The 26,766-nt window shown below is 44.4% G+C and overlaps 1 protein-coding gene and 1 pseudogene across 2 annotated transcripts in view; both read left to right on the forward strand.

Annotated features, from left to right (window-relative positions):
• The window catches only part of LDAH (lipid droplet associated hydrolase), a 1,359,976-nt gene that overhangs the window by 1,110,611 nt on the left and 222,599 nt on the right, over positions 1-26,766 (forward strand). The gene's annotated exons all lie outside the window — the stretch shown is intronic.
• On the forward strand, positions 7,092-7,334 carry LOC147707076 (protein S100-A11-like; annotated as a pseudogene).

Here is a 26,766-nt window from a genome sequence, read left to right on the forward strand (position 1 = left end):
ACTGAGGCGTACCTCAAGTGCAACTACCAATTTCCCTTTGACTTGACGGGGGCACCAATAAAACTCGACGCCACTTAAAGGTCGTTCGAGGACTCGTGTGAGGTATCTAGAAGGTAGCGTAGACCCCCCCCCAAACCCCGCACAACTTACCACATCTGCCGTCGCAGACGTCACTGGCCCCGGGAAATTCCCCAGGAGGGGGCTGTAACCCCTCCTACACAGGAAGGGGCCTTGAACGCCTTTCCTTTTCTTTCGGCGACCCATCCTTAGAAGGGACCGCCTCCCCATTGAGGGGCCTATGGCCACCTCTCCCGAGCGCTCCCATCCGTGTTGGGTGACGCCCACTCATAGGGATCTTCCAATTAGTGCTCACCGATCATGACCTTACCGCCACAGGCCGGATAGTTGACCGGCTATCCGGACCCCCCACAAAGCTCCTACCTAAAGGTCATGTTTTAACGTTTTTAACCATGCTAAGAAGTCTCCTATGAGTAACTCATTCCCCACCCGAGACAAATGCACACCATCCCCCAAATACATACTGTCATCATTAATACAGCCATGCGAAATAGAATGCAATGTCCTGGAACGGAACAACCTACTCACTTTGTTATTAAGCTTTCTCACAGAGTGATTCAAAGCAGGAACAGAAATAGCCCCTCGCCACACCTTTCGTGGGATCATATGGGACCATGCAATTGTGCACCCCGGAACTCTCCTCGCCAACCAACTTACAGTGGAAAGCATTGCCTCCAGGAGAAGTCGTCTACCGGTGGTGACCAAATCATTGCCCCCTAGATGTACTATGACTATAGACGGCGGTGACCTCGTCCGCCCTAACAAACCCTCGAAAAATGCTTGAAACTGGTCAATACAGAGACCGCCTCTTCCGTAGAAGGACACACTGTACCCGTATTCCCCAGCTACGTGAATCATGTCACCTGCTTTGAATACGTCCGCGGCACGCCTCACGTATGAGTGGCCCACGACCCACACCTCCTCTTTCACAGCCGGTGATGTCTGACCGCTGGCCCGGTGTTGGGTCGACTGCATAGTCCGCCCCGCCTCGTAGGCTTGCGCAACTGAAAACCAAACAAAGAGAAGAAGCGTGAGTACATCATTACAGCTTCACAACATGTGCAACCGCACATACCTCTTATAACACTTCGAGGACCAACGCCCCACTCGTTTCACTTGTTCAACATTAAGACCCCTGGCTGTAGCTTCCGTAGCAGCCCCTATCCGAAAGGAATGGGTCCCAAACTCGCCCGGGTTCAAGCCCGCAGCGGCAATTGACATCGCAAGCACCCGCTGAAACTGAAATTTCGTCAGTGGGGTGGCGTCCGCGTGTCTCAACAAGGTCCCCCCCCATGATGCCACCCTTCGTGCTAGGTAGTCTTCTAAACACTTTACCGGGCACATGGAGGACCCGGGAATCCTGCGTATGATTACGCAGTCACCCATCCCATCTTGATCGGTCTTGGACCTGACAAAGGAGACAGTCATTGTCTCTCCTCTGATCTGAACGTGTTCCTGGCACAAACCCCCTGTCACATCCCGTTTGTTCCTTGCCACCAGTTCGCTTACCCGCATCGCTCCATGAAATGCCAGCGTAAAAGCGGCTCGGAACAACACCGTCTCAAACTGAGATGAACATGTGGCAGGGAGTGTGGCCAACAACTGGGCCAACCTATCCAAACCTATCGGGCGCCTCTCATCTACTCTGCGACCCTCAAGGCGTTGCCACCCACGCAGCGCTTTCTGTACAACGAAAGACGCTGTCGGGTCCTGGATACCATGAGCCCTGGCAACAAAGGAAACGGCAGCACGATGCCTCTGGGCCGTAGCCACCGATTTCCCAGCCCTACGTAAGGACATCAGAAAATTCACTACCCATTCCTCGTGGCCCCAAAGCCCCTCTCTATCAGTCCCCAAAAAGGCTAAATAGGACCGAAACGCCCCTTCATATGCCTTCCTTGTCCTTGGTGCTAGGCTCTCTCCCACGAGGTGACGAAGTTCGGGGCACCGAGAGACCAGAGAGCTTCGGGAAAGGGTGCCGGCTCTGGGTCCGCTGTGGGAAGGAAACCCGAGAAAGCCTGCATATGAAAACGAGACAGTGCATCAGCCGCCTGATTCATCACCCCCGGGACATGTCTTGCTCTGAATAGCACATTCAGTTGCATACACAGTAAAACAATTTCTTTGAGCAATCGTAAAATCAGTTTACATCGTGCTGCCTGGCTATTGATGCACTCGACCACGGTCATATTGTCAGACCAAAATACCACAGAGTGATCTTTGAACCCTTCGGGCCAGGTTCTCAGGGCCACCAAAATGGGGAAAAGTTCCAGGAAAGCAATATTACTTGTCAGTCCATTGTCATGCCACCATGCCGGCCATCTTTGTGCCGACCATTTTGTGCCGAAGATGGCACCAAAACCTATGCTACCTGCCGAATCTGTCCATAGCCCCAGCTCTTCAGAGGACACGGCCGGTTTGTTCCAGACAACTCGACCATTAAAATCCGCCAGAAATGCTAACCAAATGCGCATGTCCTGGCGGACCTCAGCCGATAGTCTCGTGCGATGATGACCCTCCTTTAGGCCGACCATAGCTTAGGCAATAGAACGGGAAAAGGGGCGGGCCATCGGTATAACCCTCAGGGCAAAATTCAACTGTCCCACCAACTGCTGTAATTGATGCAGCGTAACCTTAGATCCATTTATACACATTTGCAGGGCTGCCCTGAACTTCCCCACTTTGTCAGCTGGTAAACGAAAACAACCCTCACTGGAGTCTAACTCGATCCCCAGAAACTCGAGGCAAGTCGCAGGACCCACCGTCTTACCTGGTGCCAATGGCACACCAAACTGCTTCATTAACACACAAAATTCGGCCAAGGCCTGGCCACACTCGGGATCCCCGGCTGCCCCAAGGAACAGAAAATCATCAAGGTAATGCATTACATGTTGGAAACCCGTCCTCTTTGTGAAGACCCATTGTAGAAAATTACTGAATTTCTCGAAATAGGCACAAGATATTGAGCACCCCATCGGCATACACCTATCCATGTAATAATGACCCTGAAACATGAAACCTAGGAGACGCTGGTCGTCTGGGTGTACCGGGAGCAATCGGAACGCTGACTCGATATCTGACTTCGCCATCAGCGCCCTGGGCCCCAGGCGATTCAAAATGGCTACGGCCTCATCGAAGGATGCGTACCGCACCGAACACACTTCTGGGTCTATTGCATCATTTACAGAAAGACCACGTGGAGCTGATAAATTATGAATCAGTCGGAACTCACCCGGGTCCTTCTTGGGGACCACCCCTAAAGGAGAACAAACAAAATTCTGCACTGGGGGTACACTAAACGGGCCGGCAACCCGACCTCGACTAACCTCTTTCCGGATCTTATCTTGTACCACGGTCGTATGCTGCAGGACCGAAAGTTGATTTTTACACTTCTCCACACCCTGAAAGTCCCCTACTGGGATGCGGAAACCATACGAGAACCCGTTCCGCAGCACCCCAGCAGAAGTACGATCCGGGTATTCACTGAGCCAGGGAATCATCGCCAAGGTATCAATCGGGGTAGGTAAAGGCGCCCCTCGGACTATGTTAGACCTGTTTGGCGCCTCCTCTACCGCCGTTATCACCCGTTTTGGCTCTGCACGTGGACTCAGGATGGGACGACCCGCACCCACTACATTCGTGTTTAAATTTACACGATCCCTGGGGCCTAATACATTTACCTCTGTTGAAATTCCAGCAGAACCCCCTTTTCCCTGTATTGCTGGCAGGTCTCGAGTAATCGTCGGTACCCGTACCTGATCGAAAGGGCGTCCCCGCATATTGGCGGGAGGATTCGCCAACATTACTCCCTACCAATGGCATTTTCAACAATCCTGTCTCCTTCATTTTATCCCATGTCAAAGAATCGTAACAATCCCAGGTTAAGCTTTTATTATGCTCTTTAGCCTTTCTAAAAAGATTATAGTAGCAGAACCAATGGTTACCCTGGTGTGACGTCGAGTACCCCATAATTCGCGACTGATAGGTCGGCAACTCGGAAAGCAACTCGGGCCTACGTTCTCCCAAGATCGACGTAAAAATCCCCCATGCATTGCCCCAATTGCCAATATTCTCATTCACTTTAAAGGCGGCCATTTTTGCGCGCCAAACACTCGGATGCATGAGGTCTTTCTGGCCCTTAACATGCTCCACCTCATAATGATCAACAAGCAACGAGAAGATGTTCACATATTCCCCCGCCCAAATCTTCTCTTTAATTGCCAAAGGCACATGTTGACCCAACCTTTCTCTACGAGAGGGTGCTGACTCATCCCTCGCAATCGGCAATGGCCGCTTACCTGCACCGGACGCTGCCTCTGCGGTCGTAATCGTCCCTTGTGGCTTGTCACCTACTGCAGCCGGCGCGGACACCTTGGCTGCATCCCGTTTCTCGCGCAATTGCTTCATCAGCGCCTGCGCGTCAACAGCCGTGGCGCCCTCGCTACTTTCGCCCAACCACGCTGTAAGTTGTGCTGCCAGCTCGGGCGGCATATCTTCATTGGACACCGGGGTGACCACCACGGGAATCGGATTCCCCTCCACGGGTACTGGGACTGGCGCTTCGAGCGGGGTACGGGGAACCGGGACGTCTCCCCCAGCTGGTCCCCTCCTTGGCCTCTTGGCTCTCCCTCCTGGGGCTGCTCCAGCCGAAGGACGTTCCGGCCCCCCTTCCCCCTCTCTCTCCGCCACCCGCTTCTTCAGCTCGGTCATCTCCTTCATGAGGACCCGAAGCATCTGTTCGGTCGTCATTCTCTTTCCGCCTTTCTTGGGCATTTCTCCAACAGAGTATCTGTAAGACAAAAGAAAGATCAAAACGCTCAAATTTGGCTCTTCGTTCCGTCTCGAGCTCACGTGCAGCGAGGAGGTGCAGCTTCAGAGCACAGGAACAAGAGGATGCCTTCTGGTCTTGCGTCCCCTTTTATCCGTCTTCAGGGCGGGCGTAAACCCGCCCCTGCCTGCCCCGAGGGCGTGGCCAGCCGCGTCAGTGTCTAGGCCAGCCCACTCTAGGGCGGGACAAAGCGCGCCCCGGCTACGCCGCTTCGGGCATACCAGCCGAGACACGCCTCCCGCCCAAGATGGCTTCCCGGGGGGATCGAGGTACTCTGCCATACGTGCGGGGGGACCGAGTGGTCGCCCCTTTTCCATTTGCATTCTAAGTGATTTGACATAGTAGTAGTTTTTTAAATAGTTCACCGTCCTAAAACCTAATTCCTATTAATTGCATGAAAGGCAATTATGTGTATTTTGCACACACCTACCATTGATATTCCGAACCAGACAATGCAAGATATCAAGTGTAGCAGCCATTTTAGAGATAACCAACTGTTCCCCTGAAAAGTACATTACCCCAGCCCAGCCTGAAGATTAGAACATCATCACTCTGCTGTTCAAGGCCAGACACGCTGTGTAGGGCTGTAGGCATACTTTTTGTAGATACCAAAGGACAGGTGTTTCCTGAACTTTCACAATGGCACAGATGTGTACCGATCTGCCTTCAGAAATGGAGTGCTGCATGGAATACCTAATCACCAAGGAAGGGTACCGCAGCAAAACGTCATCCGACGAGTTTGAACGTTTCATGACCAGAGCTTAAAAGAAAATGATGGCATCTTTGGAAGGTGGGGTTGATGTGAAGAAAGATAATCAGATTCACTTCCAGAAGTTTTTGAGTCTGATTGGGGGCATTACCTGCCATGAGGTAATATTGTGAATAAGACAAAGCCAGAACTCTCACACCCAAGCCAGATCTCAAGTATGCACAGATGTACAGACGTACATCACACTTTTGCTCACACAGTTATATTCAGTCTATGGCAAAAGATTATCATTACACATTTGTCATAACATAAACCGGCATAAATGATTAAAAATGGGGGCCATTTCTCACAGAGCACACACAGTCATTGTTTTTTTGTATTGACTGGACCCCACACGCTTCAGATCACCTCGAGGGGTTCATGTAAGACTCAGTCCAGTTACCAACATAAATAAAAGTATGACTAACAGCTATTATTACATCATTACATCATTTAATCTTTGTTTTGATCAATTTAGATCAGGGGTCTCCAACCTTTTGTGCAGTGAGAGCTACTTCTGGTCAGTGAAAATCATCGTGAGCTACTAAACCCCAAGCAACTCGCGCATTTTTCAGAGAGACCTCCCACGCCCCGTTTCATTGACGTTAAGGTTAATTAAGCCTATCAATCAATCAATCAATCATTTGTAAAGCTCACTACATACACGCAAGGGTCTCAAGGTGCTGGGGGGGAGCTACTGATCGAACAGCCAGGTCTTGAGTATCCTCCTGAAGGTCAGCAGGTCTTGGGTCTGTCGTAGGCTCAGTGGGAGGGTGTTCTATGTCTTGGCGGCGAGGTGGGAGAAGGATCTCCCACCGGTGGTTGTTCTTCGGATGCGCGGGACGGTGGCGAATGAGAAGTCAGCAGAGCATAGCCAGCAGTTGGGGATGTAGAAGGAGAGCCGTCTGTTGAGGTAGGCTGGTCCGGTGTTGTGGAGTGCCTTGTGTGCGTGGGTGAGGAGCTTAAAGGATATCCTTTTGTTGACGGGGAGCCAGTACAGGTTTCTCAGGTGGGGGGTGATGTGGTCATGGCGTGGTATGTCGAGGATCAGTCGTGCCGAGGCGTTTTGGATGCGTTGTAGTCGTTTGATGTAACTTTACCGCTACATGGCATATTTGCATTCTAAGTGATTTGACATAGTAGTAGTTTTTCAAATAGTTCACCGTCCTAAAACCTAATTCCTATTAATTGCATGAAAGGCAATTACGTGTATTTTGCACACACCTACCATTGATATTCCGAACCAGACAATGCAAGACATCAAGTGTAGCAGCCATTTTAGAGATAACCAACTTTTCCCCTGAAAAGTACATTACCCCAGCCCAGCCTGAAGATTAGAACATCATCACTCTGCTGTTCAAGGCCAGACAAGCTGTGTAGGGCTGTAGGCATACTTTTTGTAGATACCAAAGGACAAGTGTTTCCTGAACTTTCACAATGGCACAGATGTGCACCGATCTGCCTTCAGAAATGGAGTGCTGCATGGAATACCTAATCACCAAGGAAGGGTACCGCAGCAAAACGTCATCCGACGAGTTTGAACGTTTCATGACCAGAGCTTAAAAGAAAATGATGGCATCTTTGGAAGGTGGGGTTGATGTGAAGAAAGATAATCAGATTCACTTCCAGGAGTTTTTGAGTCTGATTGGGGGCATTGCCTGCCATGAGGTAATATTGTGAATAAGACAAAGCCAGAACTCTCACACCCAAGCCAGATCTCAAGTATGCACAGATGTACAGACGTACATCACACTTTTGCTCACAGTTATATTCCATCTATGGCAAAAGATTATCATTACACATTTGTCATAACATAAACCGGCATAAATGATTAAAAATGGGGGCCATTTCTCACAGAGCACACACAGTCATTGTTTTTTTGTATTGACTGGACCCCACACGCTTCAGATCACCTCGAGGGGTTCATGTAAGACTCAGTCCAGTTACCAACATAAATAAAAGTATGACTAACAGCTATTATTACATCATTACATCATTTAATCTTTATTTCGATCAATTTAGATCATAAAAGAATACAGCAATTTCAGACAATAAAAAGGAGTGTACAATATAAGAGAATATAAAAGCAATACAGTTGATCTGTTTAAAATCAGTTAAAATACAGTAAATTTTTGAAATCATCAAAAGCAATTCATTTTCCTGTATCTGGCTAGATGTAGCGGTTACGGGTGTGCCATATTGCTGTTAAAAATGTTGCCACTGCAAACACAATTGGGGGAGATAATTCTGTCTTTAGTATTCTATAGGCTGGGAGATAGTGCCTGAAGCCAAGGTTTTTAAGGAGTGGAACAAGCCAGTTTTTCCTAGATCTTTGGTAGGCTGTACAGAAAAATATAATATGCAGATCATTTCTCGGGGATATGAGCATGCTGGGCACTGTGTTGAGGGCTGAGACTTAGCCCAGCGGTCCGTAAATGCCCTAAGAGGAAGAGTTCCATATCGCCACTGCATAAATAATTTCCTGGTAAGAACAGGGCTGATGCCATCGAGAACAAGCTCTAGGTGGTATGAGTCTTTAGTTTTAATAAACAAATTTGTTACAGACCCCTCGCATGTGCTCTCAGTTGAGACGATTAATTTGTGCGCATAGAAAACCCTGGAAAGACATTTGCGTGGTATCCTGCTGCATGCGTTTCCTGTATCAAACCACAGCTATTATTACACAGTGCTTTAATCACTGGGCAAGCCAGTAGCTACTCAGAAGCCAAAGGGGCGAGTCTGAAATGATTTAATAATTATCAATCCCGTCATCCATCACTAAGCAGGGGACTCCCAGGCAAGTGATACTTTCACACAAGGAGCAGACATAGCCAGCCAGTTGCAGTGAAAGCTTCACTCGCTCATCGAAGTGGCATTACACTGGAAGGATTGGATACAAACGTGGTTACCTCGTGGGCCCACTGTCATGCCTGATACATTATTAGCCTTTTGGTATTTGAATGCCAATACCTGTGATAGAAAGTGCAAAATAACAAGTCCCAGAAAGGAAAGTGATGCGGATTACAAAGTCAGGAAGGACTGAACATGTCTCACATGAAACTGTCTCTCTCCCTCGATGTGAATTGATGATACATTTCAGACGCCTGATGCTGTGACTCTGAGAGCCAGTCCGAGCAGAGTTGTTCGCCAGCATTGAATCCGTTTTCAATTGTGCGTGCAGTACAGTCTATCCGGGTTTTTAATTTGAATTGCGGGTCCAGTAGTCCTATTTAAAACATGAAATTGTGGCTACAAATTCCATCCAGAATGCACATTGAAAACCTGAACTGGATGAGTTACTTGTGCATGGACCCAGGAAACTTCAGAGCTTTTTTATGCACAGTTAGTCAAGCAAGGGGTGTTGCCGAGATCTGAAATGGTGGTGTGGGAGTGGGAGCGGGGTCCGCTGTAATAACCGTACATATTCTGTAGGTGACGGGTAGTCGATACACTGGCAACACATTCCCCTTCCACCATTGTAAGGGGTGATAAGGCACTAATGCGAACCCATAGAGTTCCTAGTAACTAGTTTGTTACTCAAATTCTTTATTTTTTCCTGTATTTTATGTCGCAAACTCCCTGGAATGCGCTGGAGTCTGGACGAATCTAGACTAGTAGAAAAAATCATTCTTATGGTTGCTGACATGAAATAGCATACGCGGTTCATTATACATAAAACTCTTAACACATGGGAATCTTCAAAGTGCGGAAAATCCGATTGTGTTAAGATTGCCCGCCTGCCTTCTGTGATTTGTGTATGATTCCCGTCCAAACGTCTAATTCTCTGTGACCTGAGTGACATGATTGAGGTAAGAATGTGCGCCATTAATGCCTCTTAGTCTTTTCTCTCCCAGAGGATAGTCAAATTCCATGAACCCTGGGCCTCGACCCTTTTTTATGGGTTTTAAAGTTGGATTTAAAAACCGCACTGGCTGCCGCTGTAATGTGGCTGATTACTTCTACTCTTGGGCCCCAGATTGATAACATGGGAGTTTTAATTCAGGAGTGCGGATACCAGTTTACTATGGAAGGCGCTGACTCATTGATAAGAATTTTGGAAAAAGGGGACCCCTATATAGTACTGTTGCACTTGCTATACATAGGGAAGAAGTAGGTTTGGGAAAGGTCTATAGCCAAGTGACACAATAAACAATTGATTTTTTGAATATATAAAATTTGTAGTTAGCATAACCCAGATATAGAGTCCAACTGTATGCTAAACCATCAAGCACTAGATGTTTAAGATTTTATTTTATTGGTATATGATGTATATATATTCATTATTTCTTTGAAAGTGCAAGTATTTATATATTTTTTTCTTATTATTTTTTTCTTTTTTCTTCTGTTTTGTTTTCTTTTCTTATGATTATTTTTTGATATGACAACATTCAGTTAAAATTACATTAGAAAAAGTACATAGTCAATAGACATGAAACTATATAGATTGTTGAAGGCAAAGCGGTAGAAACCACTACGCGCGTTTCGGCTCTTGAGCCTTCTTCAGGTGACCGTCTATTGTTCGATAAGTAGTAAAAAGACATATATCAGTAAAATTACAAAACAAACAATATATATACAGCGGACTTTAGACAGACATACAGAGTATATACATTTTAAGCACTTCAGTTGGGCAGCACAGTGAGAACATTATTTAATAAGTTTCTACTTTAAGTACAGACGTATTTCATTAAATTTCTGTATATTATAAGTACATAAATTGTATCTCAAGAGTGAGCATTCATTAAACAAAACACTGTTGACATTTTCTGAATTTGGTGTATGTAATGAACAATCAACCAAAGGAGAGAGTAAGGGAATTAATTCACAAACGTGAACGGAGAGTACTCCTGATCCCTTGGGTAGTAATAAACAAAACAAGAAAGGAGTACCATCAGAGATAGCTTGGATAAAGCGGTCTGAATGGAATGAATGAAAAAAAGAAGAGAGTCCTTCCTTTTTTAAGAAACCCCTCACTCACCGACCTAGTCGGTGACATGCTTCATCATCGGGTCCACCCTGACAGCCGAGTGCCATCAGGGTGTGCTGCGACACCTGGACTACAGTGGAGCGGGTATTTTGTGTGTGAAGTGAAAAAAAAGTGTTAAAAATTGTCCTGGTATACTTGTGTGGAAAATTTATTCTCAAGGAACTGGACATTATTAAAATTAAGTGTGTGGATACGTTTAGGTGTTATGACCGTGTGTATCACTTATGTGTGAGGTCTACATGTTTCAACCCGTAGGATGGAAGGTACCGGGTTTTCGTCAGGACCAGAAGGAAACTGGTCAGGACACACTAACGCCCTGCCGGTCCCTAGATTCCTGTGCACTACTGACAAATAGTCAGAGTGAAAAAAGCTCAAAAACAACAATGGTTGAGCTAAAAGCAAAAAGACCTGGAGGAGAAAAATGTAAAAGGTCACAAGTATGATTAATACAAGCCTGTTACGAAGTGCCATGCTGGTTCTCACGTGTCTTCTGCTGTATTGTGTATTCCATTCAGGGCTTATAGTGATCGGTAGTGACTGGCTATCACTAAAGCTGGCACACTCTATCAATAGTGTTGTGCTCGGTGATCACTAAATACTTAATATAGGCATTCAGTCATATTTAGCACTTAATAGTGCGTGGAAAAAATGCTCACAATGCCATTAGCGTGAGGGAACAACGATGTGGATTTTACGTGTTTCACCTTTGACTCAGACTGGCACACTCGAGTGATATTGGTGTGCTCGGTGGTCGGTGCTCGGTGGTCGAGTGGTAATTAAATATTTATTAGACACAGTCGATAGCACTCAGCACTTCCGGGTGCAAGACACAACTGCTCACGTTTTTGAGTTTAAAGTGAGCAAAAATCGACGCAATATGTTTGTCCCATCAAACATACACTCACACTATGCAAACACACAAACAACTCACATACATTGGCCCACAAAGGGGGAAATAAGGCTTACTCCTATTTAGGATCTTTTAGGCTTCACGGGGTAGAGGGAAGGTAAAAACCCAAGCTGCCATATTCTGCAAAAGGGAAATGATCAAATAGCTATCACGGGTTATGTTTAAAGAAACCAAATCCAAGCTGCCAGGATCGGGCTCAGAGCATTGTAGTTACTTACAGTTCAGTTGGGTAAAGGGTTCTGAGTACCTACTCGCCTCTCCGTGCCTCCCCGTGAATGATACAGAAGCCGCCGGGGTGGATGTAGCGGCAATTGTGTTTCTGGGATGGGCGTGGTCGCGCAAATGCGTGATGGCGCATTAGCGTGCAGAAAGTGGAAATAGAGGACGGGGGCGAGTGCGTCCCGAGCGTTGCTAGGCAATATCGAACTCGTGAGTCGGATATGAATAGTTTACAGGGAAATTTAGGCAACGCTAAAAGTTAAAGATACTAGATTGGAACAGAGCTATGAATTAACCCCGTTTAGGTAAAATTCACAGAGAACGGGGGTATACTACGTTTCAAAAAGTGGTGTTAAACAGAGGCCAGGTATCTAATGACTACATACAATTAAATTGGGGATCATACTGTCTCTGGTGGAATTAGATAATATTGGCCCAAGGAATGTTATCGTTCAGTCCTGTGACATGTGTGGATAATCTATATATCCATCTTTGTTCTTTCTCGAAGAGCCGTTTCTGCATGTTAGGTCCAGCCTTGACCTGTTCAATGACAGTCCACCTCATGTCATTGGGTGTGTGGTTGGATTCAAGAAAGTGATCTGTTAGTTTTGTAGCATTTTTTCTGCAGCGAATGGTGCTGCGATGTTCGCATATTCTTTGCTTTACTTTTCTTGTCGTCATTCCCACGTAGCGTTTGTTGCATGTACATTCAATCAGATAAACCACGTTGCAGCTATTGCAGTTTGTGTGTGATAGCTGCCGCCATGTTTTGCCAGTTTCAATGTTCAGAGTTTTTGTGTTGCTCGTTAGATGACAAACGCTGCAGTTTCCGCAGCGAAAATGCCCTGTGACATCAGGTAAACCCCAAGTTTTTGTGATTGATTGATTGTCAGAAGGTTCTTTTGCCTAGGGTCTAGTATTGACCAGTGAGTCTTTTAGGCTTGCTGATTTTTTGTAGGAAAAGAGGGGCTTTTCCCAGTGAAGGGTACCAGTGCTGAGAATGGACCAATGTTTTTTAATGCTTTTAGACACTTGGTTGGAGACACTGTTAAAGGTGGTTACACAGGTAAGTGGTATTTCATTAGCTGTGGCTGTTTTTGGTTCAAGGAGAACCTCTCTTAGTTGGTTTCTGGCTCTTTTTTGACAGGTGTTTATGATTTTAGCTGGGTACCCACGAACTCGAAGTTTTTCAGTTAGATCAGAGGCTTGTTTTTTATACTCAGTAAGCTTGCTGCAGTTGCGCCTTAGTCTTAAAAATTGACCGTAGGGAAGATTCTCTTTGAGAGGGCGCGGATGGAAGCTTTCAAACTTAAGCAAGTTATTTTTAGCAGTGGGTTTGTAGAATGTTCTGGTTTCAAGATGGTCATTTTCCTTGGAAATCACCACATCTAGAAAAACTATTTCTTTTTCGCTGAAACGGTGGGTGAATTTCAAGTTCTGGTCGCATGTATTGATCCAGGTAATGAACTCGATAAGTTGGTCCAAAGGTCCTTGCCAAATGGCAAGGACATCGTCAATGTAGCGTTTCCAGAATTTTAGGTTGTCTCTAAAAGGGTTGAGGTTACTGAGAATGAACTTGAGTTCAAAGTCATAGACATAGAGACCAGCCACACTAGGGGCAAAAACACTGCCCATAGAGGTACCCCCTGTTTGGAGAAATAGGGTCCCCTCAAACTCAAAGTAATTACGTTTGAGTGCTAGCCTAGCACACTCAACGATGAAGGCTCTTGGTGTGTTGTACGTCCAGTCTATGTTGCCTAGTGTTTTCTCCAACACTCTCAGCGTGTCGTCTTGCGGTATGCTTGTATATAGACCCTCTATATCAAAGCTTAGCAGGATGGTATTGTTGTCCACTGTGATTTCGTGTAGAAGATTTAGGAGACTTTTTGTGTCCTGTAGGTAAGTGGTTGTTTGTTGCACGATAGTTTTCAGGAAAAAGTCACAGAATCTGGATAATGGTTCAAGTAGTGACCCGATGCCAGAGACAATGGGGCTGCCTGGTGGTGGTAGTTTCCCTTTGTGCATTTTAGGCAGAGTATGTAATGAACATTCATTAAACATACCAGTTTTAACACTCTCTGAACTTGGTGTATATAATGACATCAGAAAATGACATTCTTTGATTGTAGCAGGACCTTGAAAACAAACCAATTACTCGATGTAGAGCAAACCCATATTGATAGTTTGTGGGAACATCACATGACATAGTCAGCGATTGACAATGTGACTGAATGACTACCAATTAGACCTCTGAATACTAATGCATATAATACATACAATACAATGATGTAGAACAAACCTAGTACATAAACCGTTTAGGGATAACGTAAGCTTACTAGGATATACTTACAAAGATTCATTGAGTGAGTGACCCAGACCTGATAGTGGCATAGGAGTAATAAGTCGGTCGGTAATATAGGCTTCTTGAAATCTATAGATATGACATAACATAGCAAAAGTTATTGTAATGGCTAAGGTAAACCTGATGGAAGAGAAGTTGTAATTTAGATGTCAGGAATTAGTTTCCATGGATCTATACTTGATCAATACAGTGTAGTGTATAATATATTGCTGTACCTTTCAAAAGTTGATTGATGTAAACGATGTAGCGGACTTTAGTTGTAACCGTAGAGAGGCGAAGTTGATTTCTATCAAATAGTGAGCAAAAATTCCTAATTAGTATTTTCAAAAAGAGAAAAAGATAAGAAAACAGCTGAAAATTAGTAATGTCACTTGATTACCTAACGATCAGTAGTTAGGATTCTATAGGATATTTTGTCACAATATGGACCCGGAAGGATGATAAGGTTTGTTTTGATCTAGGATGAGGTTTTTGATGATATCTATTAAGGCAGAGGAGGAACAAGGAAAGATCAGATTAAACCTCAATCTTTGGATACCGGTAGCTCGCGATCGACTGGTTGGAGACCCCTGTTCTAGTGCTTATGACTTTGATGAGAATCCCCTGGAAGAGAACTAAAAATACCTCAAGGCATACCACCAAGTATCTTGTTATTCATGTGGTCCCGCGGGAATGAATAAAAATGATACCATAAGGGAATTTGACGTGTATGTTGTTTGTCCCTGTTTTTTTTTTGTTAAAGATATTTTTATTGAGAATACAGAAAGAAAGAAATAATAGAAGAGAGAAAAGATAGGAACATACGAAATGCAATAAGAGCCCTCGCAGGAGCTAAATCCACATGGCCAAGAAGCAGTATCATTGTTGAAGATTTGTACAACGCAGCAGCCCTAGGCTGGATAAACCTCAAAGTCCGCCATCCAACAGCGTTGTGCCCAACGAGGAACCCTGGAAGGGCGTCAGGTCACATTGGCACCAGGCGGTTTGCTGTCTTTCTTGAAGCAAGGCTTGTGATCAAGGACGCAAGTCTGAAACTCGTAGAGCCGTTTCAGGTAGTGAAGAGGCAGTGCTGTGCTTTCTACGGTCCTCAGTTTAAGAGAGTTAACCTTCCAGGAGGATGTCCCCACTGAGGCAACTCGTGTTTGATGAATATATATATATATATATATATATATATATATATATATATATATATATATATATATATATATAGAGATATATATAGAGATATATATATATATATATATATATATAGAGAGATATATAGAGAGATATATACATATAGATACACACATGTTTTCACTTATATGAGTGTGTTTCCGGGGTCCTGCGCATGGGCGGGAATATTCTGGTGCTTATGACTTTGATGAGGATACCCCTGGAGGAGAACTAAGATTACAGGTAAGTAACTAATCCTTGGTAACTGAACCACTGTTATCCAGAGTAGAAAAGAAATATCTAAGAACTCCCTCTGGATAGCCCTACCCGAGGTTGAGTCTGCCTTGGTGGTACCATCCTACCAGGGTGGAATGAGGTGACCTATGATGAAGCATGTCACATTACATGAGTGAGCCTACCTCTTCCAATTGTTGGAATGGCCTTTTTTAATAGGAGACTACAAAAACACTAAAAGGGTCTGTGTAAAACAAAACATTGGAGTCCTTTTTACAGGCCTAGGATAGTTCTTCTTCTCTTGAATATAGCCACCACACCTAATTGTTGTGATATACATGCATTTAGTGATCGGCGTGTTGATCGTTAGGCCTCTTTTCTTCCTCCCATTGTGTTTCACAAGTCTATCAGTGTCCCAGATCTTGCATGCCTAGATGGAGAAGGGCTCCGTCTTGATTTTTGCTTGGTGCATTTGTTCATAACTATTTTGGCATTGTCGTGTCACCTAGGTGGTTAATCTTTCGATCAGGGAATGAGGGGAAGTTGCTTCTGATTGCATTGTATGTGGGACAGCTTGGCTTGAGGATGATGCGTGTTTTTTAGGGGGAGCAAGTGTGCTTTCTTGACTGTTGTGGTGGCATGGTTCGTTTTCTTCAAGTCCTTGATGAGACATGCCACATATAGTTCTGAGTCATTTCAGGGGCCCTGTGAACACATGAATATCTTAAGTTGATGATTTTTTAAGTTATGTGAGCTATGTTGATATTTTTGATTTGTATGTGATGATTTCAGTGATATCAATGCTGATGTAAGATGTGAAGGCATCTATAATGCGAGCAGTGGATGGCTGGGAATGAAGGGTTATGAATGCATAGCTACTCATTACAGCGAAATGTAAGCAATTTTTTCATTTATCATAACCACCTCATCTTAACATCCAAAGTTTTTCTGGAAAAACGTAATGTCCCATAACAAATTTGATCAAAACAAGGTGATGGTGGATCCTTGAATTCATCTTAGCCAACTCTAATTAAGCTGGGCTGCATCCCAGTTCATTGTGTTTGGTTGACTGTGCTGATCCATCTAGAACCACCTCATGTCAGAACTTACATTCACACTCCTCATTAGGACCAGTAAATGTGGTACTGTGGCAATGGACAACAAACCCAGGTTAGAGGTCTCATGTTGTAGGATCTGGTGGCTATGTCTGGGATGGTGGATTGCAGCCCCCTTTTGTAATACAATGGCATGCCATAGAACAAGCCCAAACCATTACGACTCCATCTATGAGGGATCTTGCCTTCACCTTTCTGTTCCTCTCCTGGTCATGAGTGGAAGTGACAATTTCAAGGTTATGCAGAGGAAAGCACACAGCCTGGCAACATTCCTATGTGCAGTTTTTCATCTGGCTCCTCCCTTGCTCCTATGTTATTTTCTTCCCTCTGGTCAATCCTCTCTAGGATTATTCCTTCGGTTTGATGGTGTTTGTGTTACGATTGCCTTCCTCTGGGCCAGCAGTCAGCAGGCTTAGCGGGTGATTTCGACATTGTTTTTTTTGTATATGGGTTTATTGGGTTTGTGTTATAATGTCCTGAAAGTGTTCTCTGGTCCTTGAGATTCTCCTCTGGTCCTATTCTGTTCCCATAGTCTCCCTGTTTTATGTCCTTTTGTCCCTAAGGGCAACTCATTCCCAGCAATTACATATATGCAATATATCTTGTAGAATTATGGACACTAGGGGTTATTTGCGTATTGTTAGAAATGGGGTCTCTAGTTGGCAGAGGAAAGTACCCTGTACAACTAGGGACCACTTCTCTAGTCCGAGCAAGTCATATGCACTCCCGAAATTAACCTATGCTCACCCTCTGGTAGCTTGACACAGAGCAGTCAAGCTTCACTTAAGAGGCAATGTGTAAAGTATGTGTGCAACACTTATTATAGTAAACCAGTGAAAACACCATACAAAGATAATCCACACTTGGTTAGACCAATAGAACTTGATTTACTGCACAAAACCAGACCAAAACGATCAAATTAATAAATAGAACTCGAGATATGATTTTTAAAGATTAAAGGTGAAAACAGTGCTTAGGAGTCACTAGCGGTCAAAAGGATAATTGAGGTTGCGAGGGATCGGTGCAAACCCAAAATTCAGGCCTACCACGATCGGTGGCAGTAGGGGTAGGGACATAGACAGGTCCCGCTGAAGAAATGCCTTGAATGGAGCTTTTGTCGATGTCTAGGGTGCTGCATTGGCATCGATCCGTGGATGGAGGCGAAATCCGATATGCCCCGTCAATGGAATATCCAGCGTCGAACCCGCTTCTTGATGCAGGCGCTGGCTGTTGTCATTGAGTGGCTTCGGCAGTAGGATTTCTGCCGTTGTCAAGCTGCTTCCGCACTGGAAATGCAGTAGTTGATCCACCGTTGCGTCGCCGTTGAAGAGCGATGCGTCGGTGCCGAACGGTGCAAAATCGCGGCTGCATCAAAGTCAAGTGTTGAAACAGATGCAACTCCCACTTCAGAGGCCCAGGACTAGAGGGGGGCACATCAAGCAATGGTAGGACGCACCTGGAGAGTTGCAGGCAGTCTTTAATGTCTCTGAGACTGCAGAACAGGAGGCAAGCTGTCAAGCCCTGTGTGTTACTCTGGGTTCAAGTCGTAAAGTCCAGTCCTTCTCACCCAGGCAGAGAGAACAGCAGCCAGGGCAGCACATCAGAAAAGTAGTTCTCTCAGAGCAGCAGTCACACAGAGCAGCAGTCCTTCGGCAGCACAGCAGTCCTTCTTCCTGGCATAGTATCTAAAGGTCCAGCAGTTTACTAATTTGGTGAGGTCAAAGGCCCAGTATTTATGCTTTGGTGTCCTGGTTCTGGAAGATGGAAGAAGCTTCTGAAATGGTAATTTGAGGTTCTATGGGTATCCTGCTTCCCCAGTCCTGGCTTTGAGCTGGCTACACTAACAATACAGGATTGTTAGGCCCATTGTGAGGTAACTGGGCACAACCTATTCAGGTGCAAGTGTCCTCCCCCCACACATACACATAAATCAGGAAGGTTCATCAGTCTAATGATGTGCCATTGGGTTGTAAACGACACACCTCAGCTCCCTTTGTGTATGACAGTCTATAAGAAATGCAGAAGGGCCAGCTATTACCCAACCTAGACTTGTATTGGATGAAGGCAGAGACACAGCGGGCTTATGAACAGAGAAATACCAACTTTCTAAAATAGCAGTGTTTGATTACTAACATAAGCAAAATCTCATAGTTGTTTAATCATCCCGTCTTGATAGAGATCACCCGTTGTGTCAATCCCCAATTGTTGTAAAAGTTTCATTCCCACCTCTTCTTGGGTAACAGATAGTTTTGGGTGGTGTTGTAGTGGGTGGGCAGGTGCATATATTGGGAGCTTATGTGCCAACTTGCCTATTTGATGCCACGCAGCGTTGGTAGCGTCCACCGTGTTAATATCTTTTGTATGTAGTGGCGGCCTCTGATGGGTTATTACTGCTATCATAGGGATTGGTAGTGCGTCACCTTCCTCTATTGCCGTATGCGTAAGATAGGGAGTCCTATGGTACCAGTGGTGGGTGTACTGCGCCTGTGTACATAGATGGAGAAATGGGACCTTGAAGCCCCCTCTTGATTATGGCAGCGTTATAGCTCGCAGTTCAATTCTGGCTTGCGTGCCCGCCCATATAAGTTTGAGCAGTAAAGACTGTAACTGACGGAAGACTTCCGGTGGGGGTGTGATGGGGATATTGTTAAAGAGATACAAGAACTTTGGCAGGATTACCATTTTTACAATTGCTAATCTATCAGCTAAAGATAGGGGCAGTTGGATCCAGCGGTCAATTTTGTCGTGCATAGTGCTAATAGCACTGCCGTAATTTGTATGAATGGCAATTTCCAGATCCCGATGGTACCATACTCCTAAGGACCTACCTGGTTCGGATTGCCACTTTAGGGGGAATTCAGTGATGTATGGACTTGTCGAGTCTGTGAGGGGATAACAATAGATTTGTCCCAGTTTATCTGAAGGCCAGAATGTCTTCCAAATTTGATGTATTCCCGCAACAGGGGGGCCAGATGAATTTCCGGGTCACGTACATATAACATATCGTCAGCATACATTTAAATATGTAATGGCCGTTCCGGAAATTGTAGAGCAGAGAACCAATGACACTGTCTAATTTTGCATGCTAAGGGCCAATGCGGATAATAATGGTGACAATGGGCACCCTTGCCTTGTCCCACGTGCTATAGGCACAGTATCAGAGATATGGTTATTTATGCGAATACGAGCAACAGGTTTGGTGTATAGCAGTTGGACCCACTGCTGAAATATCGGGGGAAAGCCCATTCTTTTAAGGACTGTTAATAGATATGGCCATTCTATTGAATCAAATGCTTTGACTGCATCTAACATAACTGCAGCCACTTTGGTAGTAGGAACTAAGTAGTGGGATAGTGCAAATAGCGACCTGGTGTTGTGCGCAGTTGTCCTAGTCAGTATGACTCCGGACTGGTCCGGTAGGACCAGGGCGGTCATGAGGGGTTGCAGTCGCACCGCCAACAGCTTTGCTAGTATCTTGGAGTCTACATTTATAAGTGACAGCGGCCTATAAGATTCACAGTTTACGGGATCCTTTGCTGGCTTTAAGAGGGCCACCTATACTGCATCTCGTAATGTCGTGTTCTATCTAGGACCCCGATCAATATTGTGATCTTATGCCCCTAATTCGGCTATATTCAATTCATACCCCTATAATGGCATAAACAATCAGAGCCATATTTCAGAAACTCGCCTCTGCAGCTCATTACAGTACATGACACAGCAGAAGCCACTATCTAAGATTCCTAGATTACACACTGAGTTCTTTCAACAGATAAAACCCCCAGCAACCTGGGAAAGCCCTGCTTGCTATGTTTTGATTAGTAATAGAACTCTAATGAGCAATGTAAGAACGACCAGTTCTTAGTGACATCTTTATTGACGTCTTATGTCCAAAAACGTACGTCAAACAAGGCACCTTCCAGGTATAAATAATACCAACGTTGCCTTAGGCAAACACAGCGGTGGTGATAGAGAATACAGGAGCAGAACAGCTGTCCCTTGCAAAGCCCAGCGGATGCGAGAAGCCCACGGACGCTGCCCCTCCTCATCCTTGACGCGCTGAGAAAGACGCTGTCTTTTCTCCTGCCGAGAAAATCCAGCTCCGGCATTTCCAGCCTACCCTTGCGGGTGACTGGGATATTGAGTCCTGAGAGGAGATACAAGACCTCCAACATTCTATTCCAGAGGTACGGTGTTGACTAAGCCCTTAGAGAGAATTCTTGAAGCAAACCCTTGGCAAAACCAACTTAACTTAAACTGCTACTTACTTACTCCCTTCCACGTATTAGGCTTAGGTCAGGTACACTGGGGTAGGCGTAGTTGGAAGCACCAGTTGAGTACGTTAGCTAAATGTATATATGAATGTTTATATTTTACTCATTTTAAACCATTGTATGGCTAAGAAACCATATCAATGCTTTTACAGTATTATTTCGCAATCCTCCTTTTACTGTACGCACTTTTTATAATAACAAGTCTTGCAATTGTGGCAATTCATTTCTCTTGCATGAGAAGAAAGACTGTTCAATAAATAATACCTTTTTATTGAAAACGCCCGTCTCTCTATTCTCTGCATCCTGGTGAAAGTAATTCTTGCACAAACTGACTGACTGAGTGAAATAGCTGTCTATTGTTTCATACGACTCTAGAGATTGACTCTTATTCTAAGGAGCAAAGTTGTCATGTTTATGCGGTTGTTGGAAAACTGAATCCCTTCTTGTCTGAGCCAGGGGAGCTGATCACTCCCTATTCAGTCAAGAAAGTTTCCAGTGACCTCTGAGCTAGTTGGTACAAACCCAATTAAGTTTAGCATAGTCAGTAGAGACCTGGAAGACCGCACTTCTACGTCTACACTGCTGTTTATGTTATTCCAATGCGCAGGGCCTATAGGGAAAATAGGAACTACAGTACATGGCGCCCAACGTTTGGTAAGGCGATAAAACTAACGCAAGACGTTAGAGTAACTCAGTCATGCTTTTTCACGCAGACCCTTTCTCCCGTAAATACTCCAATAGACGTCTGGAGTGGGTGAAAGGTTAAAATCCGCCCGAACTTAGTAGGAAGAGATTCCTATGTAAAGCTTCTGGTTTATTCAATGTTGAAGGATACAGTGTTCCAAAATATTGTGCACCTAATCCTTGTTTCCTTGAAACCTGATCTGCAACAAAAGACCTTCCTGACAGTAAAATGCCTGGAGAAGGCGGTAACAACGGAACCACTGATGCCGCAGTAAATGCGACTCAGCAGGGTCCCGATGAAATTAATGAACCGGGTACGATAATCTTCCCGGTCAACATAAGAAAAAGTATAACGTTAAAACTTATAGAAAATGGACTGACCACACAAGGTGGCACAGTCGTCTTCGTGATAGAGGCACAAGAATATCGGCAGAGTTCGCTCCTTTCGAGGAGATTGAAATCCCATTAAAATACCAAGAGCATTTGCTCTGGTTTAAAGGCGCCCTAAAACATAATGATCATATTACCAGGCTCGGTCCACTAGGTAGACCAGGAGCAACGAGGCTGGTTCTAGCCAGCTACACATCACATCCGGACATTTATAAAATGTCAAAAGAAGAACTTTTAGCTCAGCTAAAAACATTAATTAAAATACATAGACAATTAGACCAATATGTAATGCGGACTGCAACAGTCCAAACAGCTGTTAATGTTCCACAGCTGACCCAACATCAGAGTAACTCAAATAAAATTACACCACAGAACATACAATCATGTCTTGGTAAAACACCCATAAAACGGGAACAGATTCCTTTCTGGTTAGCGCAGAAAATTACTCAAATAGAGGCAGTATTTCCGAATACTACCCCTATTGAGAAACACAGAATTCTGACCATCTGCCTTCCAATGGGGGTCGCACCACACGTGGAGGACTGTGACACTTGGGGTACAGTCTTTGCTTCCATTTATACAAAAACACATGGTGTTCCGTCAATGGCGGTAATACCAGATGTGCTAAAACAGATTCAGAATGAATACGGTCCAGAACCTGCTTTAACTCTTGGTATGAAATTACTGAAAGACTTCAAGCAGGTCTCAGCTATATTACTAGCCAACATAAAAGGAGAAGCAGCATCTGTGGCGATCCGCCAGAAAGTGAAGGAAACAGATATAACAGATCAACCAATTGAGCTTGCCAGAATTATAGAAAAATGTTATGAAGAATTAGGTAGAAGCAGCTTGGTTGGGAAACCAGCGAAACCCCAACTACTCGAAAATCCTGAAAAACTATTTATTAAAAATAATTCAAACACTCCTAAAAAGAGCTGGGATGAAAATAAACAATCCACTCCCAAGGAAAAAGTTTTCCAGTCCAGAGGAAGGTCTCCTCGACGGAGGGAAAGAACTCCGACTCGAGAACACCAGTCTCCCCAGAGGGAGCACTCTGAGAAAAGATATAACCTTAGAAATAGGGATAACTTGAAAAAGCCTGATAGATATCAAAGTATTGATACACGTCCCTCTCGATCTTTTTCGCAGAAATCGGAAAGAAGAGGACGGTCAGACCCAGGAGAGCACACTAAGTCCAAAGACAAGGAACCTGCTCAAAATAAAAATCACAATTTCCAAAGAAGAAGGTAGCCAGTATTAGAGTAATCGAACATGCCGAGAATACTGAGGACACCGCTGAAAAACGGGGAGTGGGCACAAACAATGCTAGACAGTGCAGCAGAAATCACCATAGCTCGCAAGATCCTGATGAGTCATCTGGAGACAGTGGACACGAATGAATACATTCAAGTAGAAACTGCCGACACCAGAGTTAGCGAGCCTCATAAGATATACGAAATAACACTACGTATAGAGGGAGATAAGACTAGGAAAATAAGAGGTCTATTTTGGGATAACCTCTCAAAAGGCTATGACGTCCTGTTAGCTGAGAAAGATTGGCCCCCGGAGTTTGTCAGGAAGTGCCCTCGTGGCGAAGAAATGATTATGCCTGCCTTCTCGAATCACATTCCGATTCACACTAAATATATATATGCGAGGAAATGGGCAGTAGCCCAGGCACCAGCATTATATAAAAATCATGTAGGATGGGATGAGGACTCCCCTCCTCACAAAATCCAGTTAAAAAGTCAACCGACTGCACAAAGGCAGTATCCAATTAAGCAAGAAGCTAAAAAACAGGTCAGGGAGATTTTAGATCAACTTGAATACTAGGGGGTGATTGAAACATGCACCTCTCAAATGAACAATCCTTTGTTTCCTGTCTCCAAACCGGACGAGTGATATCGTCTAGTCTTGGTCTACAGACACCTAAACTCATGTTGCAAAACATTTGCAGTACAAAATTCGCATAGTGCTGCACTAATGAATAACATAATTCGCAAAAAATATAAAACGACATTAGACATATCTAATGGTTTATTTTGTCAAAATATTGCACCAGAAAGCAGATACTTGACCGCTTTCGCAGTAATGGGGTCACAGAAAAATTTCTGTAGGCTCCCACAGGGATTCAAGAACAGCCCAGGACTATTCTCAGCCAGAGTAACAGAGTTACTACAAATATATGATGATGAGGCATTATCTTACGTCGATGACATCTATCTAACAGACGACGACTTGGAGACTCACTTGAAAAGGGTGAATACCATAATACTTGGGTTCGCAGCAGAGGGTTACAAATTCAACTTTAAAAAGTCTCGAATTGCCCATCTGACAGTATTATTTTTAGGATACGAATTATCAAGTGAAGGAAAAAGCCTAGCGGACAACTTCTTAGAGAAGTGCGCTGTACTCCAAGCACCAAAAACGCTGAAAAACTTACAATCGATTCTAGGCTTTCTGAATTTCGGAAGAACTTACATGCTAAATTATGCAGAGTGGGTTAAACCTCTCTACGAACTAATTAAACCTGATTTTAAACAAATCAACTGGACTCAAAAACACACAGAAATGTTGAGATCACTGCAAACAGACATGTTAGCAAAAACAAAATTAGATACACGTGACAATGCAATCGACCTTGTAATCCGAGTCATCTCAGGAAGATGCGGATTCACGTACCTGACCTCTAATGAGGGAGAAAAGGTACCAATAGCTTACAAATCTCACTTGTACACACAAGCAGAAAAAACATTCAGTCTCACAGAAAATACTGTGAAAGCAGTACAAACTGCAATAGCGAATGAACGAGAACTAGCACACGGCAAAAGGATCATTGTCCTTCCGGCAGAATCCGCCTTCGAGGCGCTATTCAGCCCAGTAAACCTGATTACAGTGTCACTGGATCCGAAATGGATACAGTGTGTAAATTCTCTTGGCGCGGAAGATGTGAAATACTATTTCGCCCCGCACATGAAAAAACTGAATGATTTAACATATGAACAAGAATATCCTCTGCCAATCGAAATTCTTCCTCTACAACAATACTCCTGTATAATCTACACAGACAGATTCATACAGCATTACAACGTAGAAAATAAATCCTACGACGCAGCCTGTGCGATTGTTAAAGGTCGCTGGCTGTGCGGTAAATTCAGACCGAAAATAACAAAAACTGAATCACTGAGAAACTGTTCGGCTCAGAGAGCTGAAATCAGATCTTTAAAGATGGCGCTGGAAAATGCAGAACGTGAATTCCCGACACTAATCGTGTGCGATTCGCATTTTTGCGTCAACTCTTACAATAATAAGTTGCAGAGCTGGATTAAAAATGATTTCAAAGATGACACAGGTGCCACGATCAAGCATAAAATGCTTTGGAAACAGGTAGTTCTTTTACAGAAAGAACTACAAAAGACTCACGTGATACACACTCTGAGTCATCAACGTGATGGCGTTCACGTTGCAGGGAATTCATTGGCTATTACAGCCACAGCGGAAGCAAATAAACCGGCTTCCGTAGCCACAAAATAGCATTCAGAAAAATATATAGACGGGGAAACCATGCTGGCAGTAAAAACGTCCTTAAAAGGCGACTGTGCAGCACTACCAGTGAACTATCCACTCAATTATGCATACGCAATCGAAGCAAACTCCGTTCCTTTTGCTTGAATACCTGGAGTGGGGGATAGGGTAATTCCAAACATGAACCGGAGAAAGTTATTAATAGCAGACGCACACATGGGTGAAGGTCCAAGGCACAAACAGATGAAGGAATCTCTGAATGAATTACAATCAGTTTACTGGTGGCCAAGGATGAGCGTGCAACTTCAAATATATGTAAAGAACTGTCCCGAATGTGACAGAGATCGCAGTAATGAACCGGTCCAGTCTGTTGCCCAGTTACCGTTTATAGACAGCGTAATGCTGTCTATATGCAATCCAGCGTCCTATTAATTGTTTAAGACTAGATTCACTTAGAAAATGTGGCCCCAGCGCTCGGCTGACGCCAAAACAGTTATAAAAGATTTGCGAGTCTTTATCGGCACATACGCAATTGCCATGTTCCATTCTGACCAGGGTCCTGCTTTCAGCTCTCGATCTTATAAGGAGGCCATGGCCAGTATGGGCGTTGGGTTGCGATACTCTTGTCCATCACACCCTGAGGGGAACAGTGTAGTGGAAAGAAAAAAACGAGACATAAAGCAATCTATAACAGCGAAGGTATTAGGTTCGGGTGATGGGTGGGTCAAACATTTAATAAGTATCCAACTTAGTCTAAATAATTTGCCAAGAAATTCTCTAAAAGGTTTCAGCCCGTACAAACTATTGTTCGGAACTAGAATGCATGTTCAGGACCTCGATAGACAGGCTTCAGTGGTAAAAGATAAGAATAAAGACTTTGACATCAAAGATCGTTTGGCTGTTTTACAGGACTTGAATGAAACAAGAAAATCCTTAAGCAACATAAAGTTAAAACAACAGCCAACTACCACTGAAGACACACCACCTGTCCCAGCAAGACCTGTCTGGATTCCAAAGATTGGGGATCTAGTCAGAGAGAAAATAGCGGTGAAGAAGGAATTTGGGCCTTCTTACAGAAAAGCAGTACCTGTCTTGGCAATCAACGAAACAAGATCAGTAGTACTACCGCCTCTTGCTGGTAAAAAGGAGAACCAAGTTGTATCAATCGACCTGGTAAAACCACAATCATGTGGCCTATAATCAACAGTAGGCCAAGTGGACTCCCAAGAAATAACAGAATACCCAAACTTGCAA

Source organism: Lissotriton vulgaris, chromosome 6, assembly GCF_964263255.1.
Source record: "Lissotriton vulgaris chromosome 6, aLisVul1.2, whole genome shotgun sequence".
Lineage (NCBI taxonomy): Eukaryota > Metazoa > Chordata > Amphibia > Caudata > Salamandridae > Lissotriton > Lissotriton vulgaris.